Source organism: Sapajus apella, unplaced genomic scaffold, assembly GCF_009761245.1.
Source record: "Sapajus apella isolate SASKATOON/1434 unplaced genomic scaffold, GSC_monkey_1.0 scaffold128, whole genome shotgun sequence".
Lineage (NCBI taxonomy): Eukaryota > Metazoa > Chordata > Mammalia > Primates > Cebidae > Sapajus > Sapajus apella.
Genome location: NW_022437068.1, coordinates 2,079,701 through 2,096,154, shown reverse-complemented (window position 1 = coordinate 2,096,154; position 16,454 = coordinate 2,079,701). Strand labels below are relative to the sequence as shown.

The 16,454-nt window shown below is 50.6% G+C and overlaps 1 protein-coding gene across 7 annotated transcripts in view; it reads left to right on the top strand.

Annotated features, from left to right (window-relative positions):
- The window catches only part of IQSEC1 (IQ motif and Sec7 domain ArfGEF 1), a 372,639-nt gene that overhangs the window by 266,429 nt on the left and 89,756 nt on the right, over positions 1–16,454 (top strand). Inside the window, exon 1 of one of the 7 annotated variants that reach the window (XM_032262306.1) lies at positions 15,226–16,424. The exons of 5 other annotated variants lie outside the window; for them this stretch is intronic. The gene's annotated coding sequence lies outside the window, so the exon portion shown is untranslated. Of the gene's footprint in view, positions 1–15,225; positions 16,425–16,454 lie in introns of those variants that run through there. One more of the 7 variants, XM_032262307.1, reaches the window with a different exon arrangement.

Genomic DNA, 16,454 nt, shown 5'->3' with positions numbered 1-16,454 from the left:
GACATAGGTTTTCATTTCTCTTTAGTAGATACCTAGAAGTGGAATTGCTGGGTCATGTAGTAACTCTGTTTAACCTTTTAGGAAATGGCCAAACTGCTTTCCAAAGTCGCTGCATCTTTTTATGTTCCCGCCAGCGGTACATAAGCATTTCCATTTCTCCACATCCTGTCCCACATTTGTTATTGTCTGGCTTTTTGCTTCTAGCTGTCCTAGTGGGTGGGAAGTCATATCTCATTGTGGTTTTGATTTGCATTTGTTTGATGTGGAACATCTTTTCATGTGCTTATTGACCATTCATGTATCTCCTTTGATGAAATGTCTATTCAAACCTTTTGCCCATTTAAAAATTGCATTGTCTCCTCGTTACTGAGTCATGAGTTCTTTGCATATTCTAAATACAGGTTGCAGTATCAGTTATATGATTTTCTTAGTTGTAGTTTATATTTTCTTTCTTTCTTTCCCTTTCCTTTTTTTGAGATGGGGTCTCACTCACTCACCCAGGCTGGAGTACAGTGGTATGATCATGGCTCACTATGGCCTCTAATTCCTGGGCTCAGGCAACCCTTTTGCCTCTGCCTCTCCAAGTGTTGGGATTATGGGTATGAGCCTCTGCAGGGCCTTATCTTTTCACTTTTAATTCTGTTGTTTGTGTTTTTGGTGTTGTATCTAAGAAATCATTGTCTAACCCAAGGTCATAAAGATTTACGTATTTATCTAAGAGTTTTTTAGTTTTAACTCTTTCATTTAGGTCTTTGATCAGTTTGAGTTAATTTTTGTGTATGACAGGGAGCTTGGGCCCAAATATATCCTTTTTTTTTTCTTTTTAAGACGTCACCCTGTCGCCCAGGCTGGAGTCCAGTGGTACAATCTCAGCTCACTGCAACCTCTGCCTCCTGGGTTCAAACAATTCTGCCTCAGCCTCCTGAGTAGCTGGGATTACAGGTGCCCACCACCATGCCCAGCTAATTTTTGTGTTTTTAGTAGAGATGGGGTTTTTACCATATTGGCCAGGCTGGTTTCGAACTCCTGACCTTGTGATCTGCCCGCCTTGGCCTCCCAAAGTGCTGGAATTACAGGCATGAGCCACCACATTTAGCCAGCACTACTAGTTAAAGAAATGATTGTTTCCAATGAATTCTCTTGGCACCTAGTCAAAAATCATTTGACAATAAATTTTTATTATTTATTAATTATTATTATTTTTGACCACTCTGGCTAAGAACAAGACAATACATTTTTAAACATCATTTTTGTGAAGGCAAAAACTCTCGCCCCTATTTTAACAAAAGCATGCTCCAGGTCATCTGGATGACCCTCAACCAACTGAGCTCTGCCGCCTAATGTCCATGGCTGCCTTTTCTTTATGAACATGTGGTCATCATAGAACCTTCCAGTGTTGCAAAGTTTACCATTGGATGCAGTGTTTCTTAAAGTAGGGTCTGATGAAGCTCAGGAACTGTATTCTTAGAGGTCCATCAGTTCTTAAGTTGGAGAAACCCCTAACATAGAGCCATTTCTTAGATGGGAGGGTAGACTTCCAGGCAGGGAACATGAAATGTCCAACCTCATGCATCTATCTGCAGGTGCCCATAAGCCAGCATGGGCAGTGTGGAGTAATGATAAGAACTCACTTAGGGTCGGGCGTAATGGCTGATGCCTATAATCCCCAACACTTTGGGAGGCCAAGGTGGGCGGATCACTTGAGGCCAGGAGTTTGAGACCAGCCTGGCCAACATGGTGAAACCCCATCTCTACTAAAAATACAAAAAAAAATTCGCTGGGCATTGTGGCAAGTGCCTGTAATCTCAGCTACTTGGGAGGTTGAGGCAGGAGAATTGCTTCAACCTAGGAGACAGAGGTTGCAGTGAGCCAAGGTTGAGCCACCACACTCCAGCCTGGACAATAGCACACGCCTCTGTCTCAAAAAAAAGACCCACTTGGGCAAGTCACTCCCCCTTCCTGAGCCTCTGCTTTCTCACCTGTAAAATGGAAGGCACACCACCCATCTCAGAGAATCTGCAGGAATATAGATAGTTTGGATAAGGTATCTGGCACAGTGTTGTCTGACATGAAGTGGGTACCAGTTCATGGAAGCTGTGTTCATTGCAAGCCTGGGACTGTGCATACTACCTGGTCCTCCTTCCAGCCCTCCCTTCTGCAGTGCCTACTCTCCCCAGCAGAGCAGACCTTGAGGACTGACTCCTGGCTCCAGCCTTCCCTCTGCTGTATGTACCTCACCTGTCCCCATCACCTGTTCTGTAGCAGGCCCTGTGCTGGTCCTAGAAAAGCAATGATGAAGAAGACTCCATTCCTGCTTTCAGGGACCTTCTGAGGAGGTAGACAGAACCGTTATCTGATAGAACAGCGTGTTAGCTGTTATTTTATTATTAATAGCTAACATTTATAGAATTTCTGCTCTGTGCCTGGCCCTACTGTTTCAAGATGTACAGGACACTGTGGGAGCCAAGAAGATGATGTCTAGAGGAGGTGACATTTTTAGAGCTGGATTTAAAGGATGGGTTTAGACTTCAGCTAATATACAAAGAGACATGAGCATTCTAGAAATTTTTGCCCATTTGATGGATAAAAATGGCATCTTATCATTATGATTTGTGTTTCTGTATAAGTAAGGTTGTACATCTTTTTGCATATTTACAGGCCATTTGTATTTTTTTCACTGAACTACCTGATCAAATTAATTGGACATTTTTGAGTTGTTCATGTTTTTTTTCTTACTGATTTGGAATAACTCTTTATATATGGTGGAAACCAAGGGAATAGTATGTGCTAATACACAGTGGTATGAGATGGTACAGTGTGCTTGAAAAGCATTACGTTTAGCCTGATTTTGAGAGACATAGCTGAAGATAGAGCTGAGCAGGGAGGCAAATTCTAGTTCCTAAGGAGCTTGGACTTTATTATGTAGGTCATGGGAGCTACAGAATAGTTTAGAGCAGGGAAGGGATGTGAGTGAATGCGTATTATTGAAAATTGCTTTGATAAGGGACAATAATGGACAGAGAGAAAAGCTAGAAGGGACAAATTGAGGCCATAAAGTACAGGAGCTTGAATATCCCCTGAAGAGTGTCTACCTGGTATGGTGGGCAGTAAGGAGTCACGGAAGTTTCCGGGTGATGACCGAGGGTGAACTGCAGACAGTGGGGATTGAGAGTTGCCTGCTATACTTCCTGCTTTGCGGGCAGCTATAAAGTGGGGGGCAGGATTGAGGCCAAGGCTAATCTCTGGGTGGGGCGAGCGGTTTTGTTTCCCAACATGATGCTTTGCTCCCCTAGACGTCTCCGCCCCACGTGGGTGCCCAGTGCTGTGTCATCTGTCCCCACACCACAGCACTGACCTCCCACTCAGACAGATGAGACCATTGCTAGGAGGAGCGTAGAGAGGAAGTATGAACTAAGAGATTCCAGGCAGGGCACTGGGAATGGGGGAAGGAAGAAGGAACAGAACACTTGTGAGCCAGGAGGGATTTTAGAAGTCATGCAAGGCAGCTTACCCTCAGTCCTGCTCCTATAAGCCCAAGGACGGGGTCCCTACCTCCCCAGCAGCCATTCCATATCTAGGTGGCTCTTCCAGGGAGAAGGTTCTGGAGCTGTAGGGAATCTCAGCACTCGTTTTATGCTTCTTGATAGAGGGGACCTTGGGGCTCAGAAGGGACATCTGCCTTCCTGAAGTCACACAGGGAGTCATACTGAGTGCCACAGCAGGCCCTAGAAATCAGGCCTCTCAGCTCCCCGCTCAGAAGTTACTTTTAAACATAAACTTTTACAAACAGTAGTACATGCATGTATAGTAATACATGCATATTACAAACAGTAATACATGCAGAAAATACTTAAATGAAACATTTCAGTGAAAAGCCAGTCTCTTTCCCACTCCATCCCCCAGGGCATGGAGACGTCTGGGGGGGGGGGCAAAGCATCGTGATGGGAAATAAAACCACTCAACCCAGAGATCAGCCTTGGCCTTGATCCCGCCCTCCCCCCCGCCCCACTTTATAGCTGCCTGCAATGCAGGAAGTGTAGCCGGCAACTCTCTGTCCCCACTGTCTCTACAGTTCACCCTCAGTCATCACCCATAACCTTCCCCAGGGCATGGCTCTACCAGTTTCTTGAGCATCCTTGTCAGAGACAACATATACAGGTACCAGCAGATATTCTATACCCCCTCTTTTTCCTTAATTCCAGATTTTTATTTTTATTTAAAAAAAATTTTTTTAAAGAGCAAGTCTTGCTGCATTAACCCAGACTGCTCTTGAACTCTTGGCCTCAAGTGATCCTCCCACTTTATTGTCCCAAGCAGCTGGGATTACAGGCAAGAGTCGCCACACCTGGCTTATTCCCTCTTTCTTACATAAAAAGTAACATGCCCACCGGATATGGTGGCTCATGTCTGTAATCCTAGCACTTAGGGAGTCCGAGGCGGGCGGATCACGAGGTCAGGAGTTCAAGACCAGCCTGTCCAACATGGTGAAACCCTGTCTCTATTAAAAATACAAAAATTACCTGGGTGCAGTGGCAGGCGCCTGTAATCCCAGCTACTCGGGAGGCTGAGGCAGGAGAATCACTTAAACCCGGGGAGCAGAGGTTGCAGTGAACTGAGATCGTGCTGCTGCACTCCAGCCTGGGCTACAGAATGAGACTCTGTCTCAAAAAAAAAAAAAAACAACAAAAACCAAAAAAAACCACACCCCACACTCTGTATTGCACCTACCAAGGTATCTCGGGCATTGTTCCTTATCAGTCCATGTAGAGATGCCACTTTTTTGTTGTTGTTTTTGTCTTGTTTTGTTGTTTTGTTTTTTGAGACAGGGTCTCACTCTGTCACCCAGGCTGGAGTGCAGTGGAGCGATCACAGCTTAGTGTAGCCTCACCCTCTCCCGGCTCAGGTGATCCTCCCACTTCAGCCTCGTAAGTAGCTAGGATTACAGGCACATGCCACCACACCCAGCTAATTTTTGTATTTTTAGTACAGATGGGGTTTCACCATGTTGCCTCCTGGCCTCAAATGATCCACCTACCTTGGCCTCCCAAAGTGCTGGAATTACAGGCAAGAGCCACTGTGTCCAGCCCTAGAGTTGCCACATTCTTTTTTGATGGCTGCATAGGCTTCCATCATATGGATATGTCTTAATTATAATCTGTTTAACAAGTCCCTCACTGGTGTGGTAGGCTTTAGGGAATAAGAATACTTCAATAATTTGTATTTGTTTTAAAAACATTTGTGGTAATGTGCATTATGACATTTTGGTCAATGACACACCACATACATGATGGTGGTCCCATAAGATGATAATACCATATTTTTACTGTACCTTTTCTATGTTTAGCTGTGTTTACACACAGAAATATCTTCTCCCTGGTCAAATTAATTGGACATTTTTATTTTGAGTTGTCCATGTTTTTTTCTTATTGATTTGGAATAACTATTTGTGGAGGAACCAAGGGAATAGTTGTGATGACTTGTCTGCAGTGGTCACTACAGTCACATGCTGCACAGGTTTGTAGCCTGGGAGGAGTAGGCCGTACCATACAGCCTAGGCGTGTAGTAGGCTGTGCCATCTAGGGTGTGTAGGGGGACTCTATGAGGTTTCACAATGATGAAATCACCTAAGGACACATTTCTCAGAATGTATCCCCATCATTAAGTGCTGCAAACCTGATTGTTTAAATACAAAGACATGTCAAGAAGAAACTTCGATTGGCCCATTAGCTTGTGCCCAGAATAACCCCTGTTGACCTTTTAAAAATCAACTAATACAAAAAAGTATAAAATGAAAAGTAAAAGCACCTCACATATCCATTCCATACACCCCTCAGTCCTCCCAAAAAGTATCCACCAATAAGAGTTTCTTTGTTGGCCAGGCGGGGTGGCTCATGCCTGTAATCCCAGCACTTTGGGAGGCCAAGGCTGGAGGATCACAAGGTCGAGATGGAAACCATTCTGGCCAACATAGTGAAACTCCGTCTCTTCTAAAAATACAAAAATTAGCTGGGCGTGATGGCGTGCGCCTGTAGTCCCAGCTGCTAGGGAGGCTGAGGCAGAAGAATCGCTGAAACCTGGGAGGCAGAGGTCCCAGTGAGTCGAGATTGTGCCACTGCACTCCAGCCTGGTGACAGAGTGAGATCTGTCAAAAAAAAAAAAAAAGTTTCTTTCTTTCAGCGTATTTGTGTCCTTTGAGAATGGAAATTCCCACATACATCTACATAGAGCCTTTTAAGTTGTACACAAAAGAGGGCCTGATGATACAGTCTTCTGTTCCTCGAATTTTTCACTAGAAATATGACCTGGAGATCTGTCCATCCTAAGACGAAGTCCCAGCAATGGGTATCTTAATGAATTTACTCCCTCTCCTACTGCTGGACACTGAAGGCACCTCTTTTCTTTCGTGGTTTCCTTGTACACACAGTGCTGTGTTGTCTGTCCTTGTATTTTTATATTAGTGTGCCGCAGTAGCTTTGCCATACCCTTCCCGATAGGTTGCATCATCTGGCAGTTCACGCTACAGTATTTTTGAGAGCGCTCATTTCCTCTTCCCTTCAGGAGCAAAAGTATTAGCAAACTTGTTCATTTTTGCCAACTTGGTAGATAAAAAATGGCAACTGTGTTGTGTTTTGATATGTATTTCTTTAACATACATTTAATTACAAGTGAGATTGAATATCTTTCCATGAACTGCTTGTTCATATCCTTTGCTCTTTTTTCTAACGGGTTAGTCATCTTTTTCCTATCGATTTGAAAGGGCTGTTTATGTATTAGGGAAATTAACTTTCCTCTCATTTTCCTCAATTAACTTCTGTCATATGTGCTGCAGACATTTTTTTTCAGTTTACCATTTGTCTTTTTTACTTTGTTTATGGTATTTTGATTCCATTTACATAGTTTTAATTTTTATGCAGTTAAATGTACGACATCTTCCTTCACGGTTCCTGGGAATGAAAATATTTACATGGTGCATTTCATAAAGGCTTTCCACACATTATCATAGTTAATTCTCACAGCAGCCTTTGAAGCGAGGCAGGGTGGGAATTTTTAGCGTCAGTTCCATTTCAAGGATGAGTTCAAATGAGTCTCAGAAAACTCCTGGGACTTGCCCAGGTCAAACAGATTCTAAACCCTTGGCCGTTCTCACTTCCTCACTCTTCCAACCAGCCAGGTGACCTCCTCCTGGCACGGATAGCAAAAGAATGTGGCTTCTCAGGGACTGCATTTTTAATGTATTAAAACTACAAGCGCCTTATATTCCCTTAACTGCTCTTAAAAAAAAAAAAAAGTTTTTTTTAAGAAACAAAAGTCTTGCTCTGTCACCCAGGCTGGAGTGCAGTGGTGCAATCATAGCTCACAATAACCTTGAACTCCTGGGCTTAAGCAGTCCTCTTGCCTCAGCCTCCCGAGTATCTGGGACCACAGGTGTCCACAAACATGCCTGGTTAATTTTTTTTTTTTTTTGAAATGGGGTCTCACGATGTTGCCCAGGTGCGCCTCAGATTTTTGGCTTCAAGTGTTCCTTCCACCTCAGCCTCCCAAAGCACTGTAATTACAGGCATGAGCCACCATGCCCAGCCCTTAAAAATATTTTTTAAACCTCCAGTAATATGGAAGGGTAGAATATGGAGTGGGGATGGGACTCACATTTTGCCCCACAAGCCCATCCCCAGGGTATCCACTGTCCAGTTGGCCATGAGCACCGATAAGCAACCATGGGCTCACTCTTGCCACGAGGCAGGAAGACCCACCAGGAGCTGGGCCGTTCCTTATTCGTCTCTGTCACCAGTGCCTTGAGTATTCTAGGGACAACTTAGGTGCTCGATAAATTCTCCAAGCGTGGCGAGTGGGGCAGTCAGGCACACTGCTTAGACTCTGCAGCTTTGCAGGTCGGTGTTCAAATCCCATCTCATCCTTTAGCAGCTGTGTGGATGTGGGCAAGTGACTTTATCTCTCTGCCTCAGTGTCCTTGTCTGGGACACCGAGGGATACTAGTTTCTGAATACTCCTCCTCCAGTGCTGAACAGTGCCTGCCTCTCACATCTGATCCCTCTGTGCCTTTCTGGATCCATTTGACCACTCTCACCTGGCCCGGATGTCCAGGGCCCTGAGATGTCAGAGGTAAAAATCAGGGTCTCTCCTTCTGCCCTTCCCTCCCAGAAGTCCAGAGGAGGAAACGTCTTGCCCAAGGTCACACAGCCCCTCGTGGCAGGGCCCACAGAACCGGGTCTTCTGACTCATGACATCACTCGCTCAGCTTCTCCTGCTGGGGCCGGGGCCGGCGGCCGCGTGCCTCAGGTCTCTGGTCTCGCCGTCTCCGGGCACCAGGGGGCGCCTCGTCCCAATCGCAGCCCGCCACCTGACGCCCGGGCTCCGGCGCCGCGGCGGTCCCGTTGCTCGGGAGAGGCTGCAGCTCCCGGCCCCGCGTTCGGGGCTCCCGGAGCACGTCTCTGCTACCTGCCGGAGCATGCGTCCTCGCTTTCTCCTTCGGTGCACCGCTGCCGGCGCTTTCCTGCCCCTACCCCTTCCAGGCGCGGCCTCTGCTATCTGCGCCACTTCTTCCCGGTCTTCGGGCTCCCAGTCAACTGTGCGCACCCCATTCTCGGTGACAGTCGCCAGGCCACCGGGACTTGTCCCAGCATCTAAGTCGAGGTCGGCTTTGGGCTGAGGGCGGCGACGGCAGGCCCAGGTCCCCACCCCATCCCCAAACAGGAGCGTGTGTCTTGGAGGGGATGCGGAGGAGCATGGTGCGGCTGTGCGCCTCTGGACCAGTGGCTTCCCCGCTGTGGGCCTCAGTGTTCCTGTCTGCGGGAGGGGAGGGCGGCGGGGGAGGGGCGTCGTCGGCCCGGGCTGCAGCTCTCCTTGGGAGGAACCAGGGGACTTGGCCTGAGGTGCATTTGCTCGCAGTTTATTGGGGCTCTGGGGTAGTCTGAGGGAAATGCCGGGGGTCGCACTGCCCCCGTCTCGGCGCTCCGACTCCGCGTACCCGGCTACCGGGGCTCATCCGCTGCAGCGGCCGCACGGACCTGAGCGCCCTCCACTCGCCCAGGCTTGGGTGACGTCGGCGGCCGGGGCGGCACCGTCCTCCCCGCCCCCCAGCACAGACGCGCACGCACACACACACCTTCCGAGGAGGGGAAACTGAGGCCGGTATCGGCGAGGCCACCAGCCAAGGTCACGGCGCACGGGCGGCGGAGAGGGCAGGAGAGCGGCGCGCCGCGAGGCCGCCCCGCCGGCGGCGCTGGGATCGGGCTCCAGCTTCTCCTCCGGCTCCGGAGCGCCCGCCCCCCGGCTCTGCGCCCGGCCACCCGACACGCTGGGGCCGCGCCCGCCGCGGGGACTGCGCGCGCTCGGCGGCTGCGGGCGGACCCGCGAGGTAGGAGGCGGGCCGGCGGGGGACGCGCGCGGCGGCGGGTGCGGTGCGGGACCCCGGGCGGGGGTCGATGGGGCTGCAGCCAGGAGTACCCTCCGCAGGGAGGCCTGGGCGGCAGCTCCGCCCCCGGGGCCGCGGTTGCACCGACCCGCGGGTGGCTCTCGGAAACCTGGGGCTTGCTGGGATCGCGGCTGGCTTCGCGGAGCGGGGCTCAGGAGAAGGTTGCGAGGCTGCAGCTGCAGAGCCCACACCGGCCGCAGGATTGTGGGGATGGGGATTAGTGGCCGCCAGGATCGCGGGAATGGGGGCCGGGGCGCGCCAGCGCCGGTCTTTCTGAGCTGGGCTCTGCGGTGTTGCTCTCTGGGACTGGAGCGGTCAGGACGCAGAAGCACCCGCCTCCGCCGCTATGCGGATGGCTTATCCCTAAGCTTTAGGAACACTGAAGGCGCGATCTTGGGGAACGGGGGGAGGCAGGGTGTTCCATGAATGCAGTTGGTTGCCTCTCCGAAGCGGCGGTGAGTGGGGGGGCTTGACGACGGGCGTGAGTCTAGGCCCCAGGGGTCGCCGTGCAAAGCACCACCCCGTCCCCGACTTCCCCACCCCCACCCCGCCCCCACCACCGCTGCTGCCTCCCGGCGGAGAAATCCCACCACCGCGTCCAAGGTCCCGAGCCTGCAGGCGGGAGGTTGAGGCATCTCAGGAATTCGCTGGAAGCCTGGCAGACGCGCTCTGGGAGGGAGGGAGAAGCTTTGGTGGGGCTGGAGGGCTGGGTCCGAATCTGGCCCTGTCCCTGTCTCCCAACCCGGTGTGACCTTGGGCAGCCCCTCCTGCCACTACCATGTGGGGAAGTGACTGGTTCTTAGCCTTTGGGTGGAGGGAGCGCTCCCTGTCAGACCCCCCCAGGAGAGTTGGCTTAGGCAGCAGTCCTGGGGGCCAGAACAGCCTTGGCAACCTCTGGACCCTGACCCCTAGCGGGCAGGAGGCAGCAAGGGGATGAGGTGTGATGGGGGCTGCTGCTGGAAACCTGTCCCACCTGCCCGTCTGAGGATGGGACTCTCCTGGGCCAGGAACTTAGAGTATGGGGTCCTCCCCACAACCTCCTGCTACAAAACCACCTGCCCTTGGGCTCTAAGCTGGCAGGGTGGGTTGGCAGAGGTGAGTCAAGCTTCCCCCCACCCTGAACAGTCCTGGGGAATTTCTCCCATGTTTCTGCCAGGCAGTTGTCACTTTAAATTGCCAAGCTCTCAGCTGTCATAGCTGATCTGTTCGTGGAGCAAAGGGAGCAGAAAGGTGACAGTGGGTGTCCCTTTCCCCTGGCCCTGTCCAGGAGATGAGGCTCACAAGGACAGCAGTCGGCTCTGCCTGGTCAGCTTTGTGCGTGTTGCTCTGAGCATGCTCAATGATCTGTGGTGGTGAGGGATGGGTCCTGGACTGGAAGCAGCGGTCTGGTTGTGCACTTTGATGGGCCACTGTTCCATTTTGTGGTCAGGCTCCACCAGACAGTGGACACACTGGCCTGCACAGCCCCCTTTGAGCAACTCTGAATTGAGGTGACACAGGAATGGCTTTCTGGTCACTCTCCCCTGCCCCCAGCATGATGCCCAGCTCCTCATTCCAGTTAGCAAGGTGGCCAGGCTGCTGAACTCATGTGTAGCCAGAGCCCAGAAGCCAGGTTTAAGAGGAAAGAAGAGAAACTGCCTTAGCCGTGCCACCTCCTTCCACCCTCCACCTCCCACAGGAAAAGATAAACAGAGGTGACTTAGGGTGGCCACAGTGCCCACAGCCCAGCCATTAAGCATCAGTGTCAGAGGAAGCATCCCATAGCCACCCCACTGTGTTACAGATGGAGAACTGAGGCCAGAGAGAGGCAGGGACATGTCCAAGGTCACACAGCGTATTCAGGGTAGAGGGGCCCTGTCCCCAGCTCTCCAGCAACCCAGTCATCCTGAGAGAGCTGCTGCCTGGAGAATGCTCGGAGGACTCAGTGTCCCCTCAGAGGTCTTTGCAGTGGAGGGACAACGGAGGGGGCCTGTGCTCACCTCTGTAGGGGACTGTCTCCTGCATGGTTTGCAAACATTAGGTAATCTTGAGTCTCATGACCGGAGTTGCCACTCTCTCCCAAGGCTGCTTAAAGGGCCCGTGGCTGCCCGCCCTTCCAGCCACTAGTCTGACCAACCTGCCCTGCCCTGCCCGTCCCATGCCTGCTGTCCCCACACCACCACCCTTGGTTTTATTCACACTGCCTTCCCCATTGTCCAGAGGGGAGTGCCGAGGTCACACCAGAAGAACTGGGACCATTTGTGTCCCCAGCTTTCCTGCACATAGTTTCAGCCATTGGTATAGGGGGTGGACCTAAGCACCTGAGTGTCCCCAGCCAAGAACACAGCCATTGTTCTTGTAGGAAGCTGCCTGTCACTGGGCTGTGCAAGCTGACTTTGTGCTGGGCAGGGAGTCTGAATCTGGCCTGTGGTAGGAGAGCTGACCAGAGGCCCCATTACTCCATTGCCCCTCATAATTAGGGGATGTGGGGGCTGCTCATTCCTATCAGGAGGTGTTTCTCACGTGCAAAAGGCTGGCAAAGGCCCATTCTGTTGGTGAAGTCCATGTGGACTGGGGTCCCAGGCACCGCTGCAGCTAAGACCAGCATTCATTACCACCATGCAGTGAGACACAGACCTGCTTGTGGGAGTGGCATTCTCTGAAGCCCCTCTGCCTTTCCACTGGGCCCCATCTCACCCCACCTTGGCTCCTGCAGGAATGACCACCCCACCCCTGCCATCTGGCAAACTCCATTCATCCTTCATTGCCCTCATCCGTGATACCTCTTTGGCAAAGCCCGCCCTGCATCCCTGAATCTTCCCCACGGGGATACCATTATCGCTGAACAGAGGGCAGTACAAAGTGGGGTGCAGGTAGGGACTGACTTTAGACCCCTGGTCATACAGCAGTCTTCCAGACTCCCCCTCATCCCCTGCCTCAGGGCTATTCAGTGGGGCCACCGCAGCAAGCTTCAGCTTGGCAAAGCAGGAAGCAGGCCCCTAAGTTATCAGTGACTTAGAGAACTGTGACTCAGAGAACTGTGTATGTGGCTTTCTAATCCAGCAGGATTGCAGTGCAAACCCAGCGAGCATTTTTTTCTAAGCATCTACTCCATGCCAGACCTGATCACTAGGGGCTTTCATGTGTATTTCCCATTACATCTGTAAAACCACAAACCCATCATTCCCTTGTATGACGGTTCTCAAATCATAATATTAAAACAGTGTCAATCCCACAGGCCAGCCAGAATGATGCAGGATACTGCAGCCTATTTGTCCTTTCAGCTTTGCTTTGTTGCCCCAGAGCCCCAGCAGTGTACCCAGACACCCTCAGGGTGGCATTGCTCTGGAAAGGGCTTCAGACTCAAGTGCACAGAGTCCAAGCTGACCCAAATAAATCCCCGCGTGCTGTGTGTGACAGCACAGAAAGCCAGCTGTGGGAGATAATGACCTCTGTACACAGCTTGGGCCTTATCTGCTGTCTCTTTAGAAGGTAACCCCGGCCTGCGTCATGCCTTATCCGGTTGTGCTTACGAAATTTCTTCTTCCAGACTGTGAGCTCCCTGAGGCCAGAGTGGGGCCTGGGGCACTACTTCATCCCTAGTGCTAGGGGCTGATATAAGTTCTTGTTGCGCCTGACTGAGACTGAGCTGAATCCAAATGAGGAACAGGCTGCCTGAGAAGGCAGTGGGTTCCTCTCACCGAAGGTGTGCGCAGTGAGGCCAGGTGGAGTGTTCTTGAATTTCAATTAGCTGAGGTGCCCAGCAGGACCATTTTAGCTCCAAGACTCCCAGAGCCAATGATTTATTTTTTATTTTTTAAATAATCCGAGGACTTGGTGGAAAGCTGTCAGGATAGTAATACAGGTTTGTAACAATGCTAAATGTGCCAACGTGTTTTAATAAAGCCAAGTGCCGAGGGGTATTATGGGAACATTTCATTATTCAGCTCAGCCAGATACTGAACCAGGACCAGGTCATCCAAGTGGCCTGAAGGTTTGGTATAAAAGGAACCAGGAAGAACATTGAGCGTCTTATGATAATCCTTGAGCAGCAGCTGGGGACTGTCACTCTAACTTAGGAGGCCTTTAGGGCAGAAAGCGGGACACTTCTTTACTTTGGACATGTCCCTTCCCCTCCCTGAGCCAAAGCTTCCCCATCTTTGTCATGGGGGACCTAATCCCTACCCAGTCTTCCTTACTGGGGGCTGAGAGTTTGAAAGAGACCCAGAAAACACTTTAGAAGTCATAACCAGCACTCAGGAGGGTTGAGGATACGTGAGGCCAAGAGGGCTGAAGCTCACAGATCCTGGTAAGCTCAGGTGTGTGGAGTGGCCCAGGGCCAGCCTGCCTTTTGGGGGCTTCAGAGTCATGGACGGGGTTCAGCTTTTCTGTGCTTCAAGTTCAGTGACCCTAGGGTTGGTTGGCGGCAGCTGGGCCGGGTTCAAATCCCTGCTGTCAACTTCCTAGCTTTGTGCATGACCTAGGACAAGTCACTAGGCCTCCCTGAGCCTCAGTTTTCTCCTCATTAAAGTAGGGTGATGATGATACCGACCTCCTAAGGCAGTTATGAAGATAATTCTGTAAAAGTGTGTCAGTATCATACAGTTGTTTTTTGTTTTCTTCTTTAGGGATATCACAGAAGCCACCAGGGATTTCTGGGATCTCAAAGTGCAAATAGAAGCATCAGTTCCATTCATTTACTCATTCAGCAAATATTTATGGAGCACCTACTATGTGCTGCCAGGTTTTGGTTTTGGTGCTGGGGTTACTACCGGAGTAGAAGAGACCAAAAGCCATGCTCTCCAGGAGCTTTTATTCTAGTGGCAAAAGACCCACAATAAATAAGCAAACAAAATAATTTTGGAATGCTAAGTGCTAAAATCAGCCCATCTGCTCCAGTTGGTGTTAAATGTGATTTGCAATGGAAAAACTCTTCCAAAGAGACCAGAGAGGAGAGCCTTGGTTTGGGCTTTGCCAAACCTAGATTCTCGTCTTGGCCCTGCTGGCTTCTAACTTGCTTTGCAACGTTGGGCAAGTTCCTTCCTGTCTCTGATCCTCAGTTCCTGTCTGTGAAATAAGAGGGCAAGATGAGCCCTTCCAGCTCAGATGCCACTGCCTGGTGGCTCTGCAGGCACAGCTTGGGGTCCATGCCTTTCCCTACCCCTAGCACATGTACCTTTCTGTTTTAAATGTGATCACCTGCCACCAAGAAAGGTGCAAGGACAAACATGCACAGCTTATAGAAAAATAAGAACATTCGTATGACCGCTGCCTGGGTCAGGAGAGTGAGCCTTGCCCAGAGCCCCCGTGTGCCCCTCCCTAGCCTGCTCCTCAGAGACTTTGTGCTAATAACGTCCCACTTGCCCTTCCTATCCTACCACCTATGGAACAACTTTTTACAATATAATTTTGTTTTTATTATTTTTGAGCCGAATATAAATAGGCTGTGGATATTTGTTCAGGTGTGGCTCCTTTTGCTAAAAGTAGCATCTGTGAGATTCACGTATGATATGAGGTGCTGTTCATTCTTTTATCCTTTATTTATTTATTTATTTATTTATTTATTTATTTTTGAGCTAGAGTCTCATTCTGTTGCCCAGGCTTGAGTGCAGTGGCGCAATTTCAGCTCAGAGCAACCTCCATTTCCCGGGTCCAAGTAATTCTCCTGCCTCAGCCTCCCCAGTAGCTGCAATTACAGGTGGCCACCACCACACTTGGCTAATTTTTTGTATTTTTGGTAGAGATGGGGTTTCGCCATGTTGGCCAGATTAGTCTCAAACTCCTGACCTCAAGTGATCCGCCTGCCTTGGCCTCCCAAAGTGCTGGGATTACAGGCATGAGCCACTGTGCCTGGCTGTCCTTTTAAATAAATAGTATTTAATTGTATCGATAGGCCACAGCTTATTTATGCAGCCTGCTATGACGGACCACATGAGTTGTTTTCAGTTGGGGGCTGTTGCTCTTGAACCTGTCCCAGAACACATGGCATGAGCTTTCTCTGGGGCACATACTGGCTGTAAAGCAGGCACACAGCCACTCCCCCACTGCCCACTGGGCATTGTCAGTCTTCGTCATTTTCACTCACCTGGTGGGTGGGTAATAGTTTCTTGCTGTGGTTTGCATTGGTATTTCCCCAATGAGGCTGGGGATCTTTTGTTTGTCCATTGGCCATTTGGATCTCATCATTGGTGCAGAATGCCTGTTCACGCCTTTCATCCATCTTGAGCTGTCTTTTTATTTCTTTATGATTTGGAGGGTTCTTTGGGTGCTCCATATTCTAATCCTTCGTCAGTTATACACGTTGTAGATCTCTTTTCCCTCCCTCCATCCTGCCTTTTTCACTCTTTACGGGGTCTTGAGATGAACTTCTCAATTTCAAAGTTCTTAATTCAAGTAGTCAACTTTCTCACTTTATTATTAACATTTTGCGTGTTTTGAAAAACTCGTTCCTACCCTGTAGTCATGAAGATTCTCCTGATTCACCTTTCACATTAGGCCTTTAATCCGCCCAGAATAAATTTGCATCTCTGATCTCTCCCTGCCACATGCACCTGTGTGCACATGCACAGCCTCATGTGCACACACACACCCATTGCCAGGTGGCCCAGCACCATTTGGCGAGAAGCATGTTCTTTTCCCTACCTGCACTGCCCCCAGCACGTACCATACCTTTCCCAGCAAGGCAGGCAGGGGCCCAGCTGCAGGCTGTGGGCTGGGAGGGTGGTCAGGGACCGCCCGAGGGCAGGCGAGGCACCTCCCCACCCCCATCGGGACCAGCTGCTGCTCCTGCCAAACAGGTCTGTGAGGCTGCGGTGTCACGTGTTTGACTGGCGCTGACTCGGGAGCTGGCGGATTAAGCAGGGGCTCAGGGTTTGTGACCCGCACTGGCCGCTGCACTGGCTGGGGGAAGGCTGAGGGAGCTCATCTGTGTGGGCAGCACAGGAGGCCCGAGAGGCCGGCCAGGCAGCGGCTGTTTGTGGCAAGAGGCCCCCACCCACAGCACTGGACCAAGGTAAGGGAAGGGCGGGACGGGCCGGCCCTG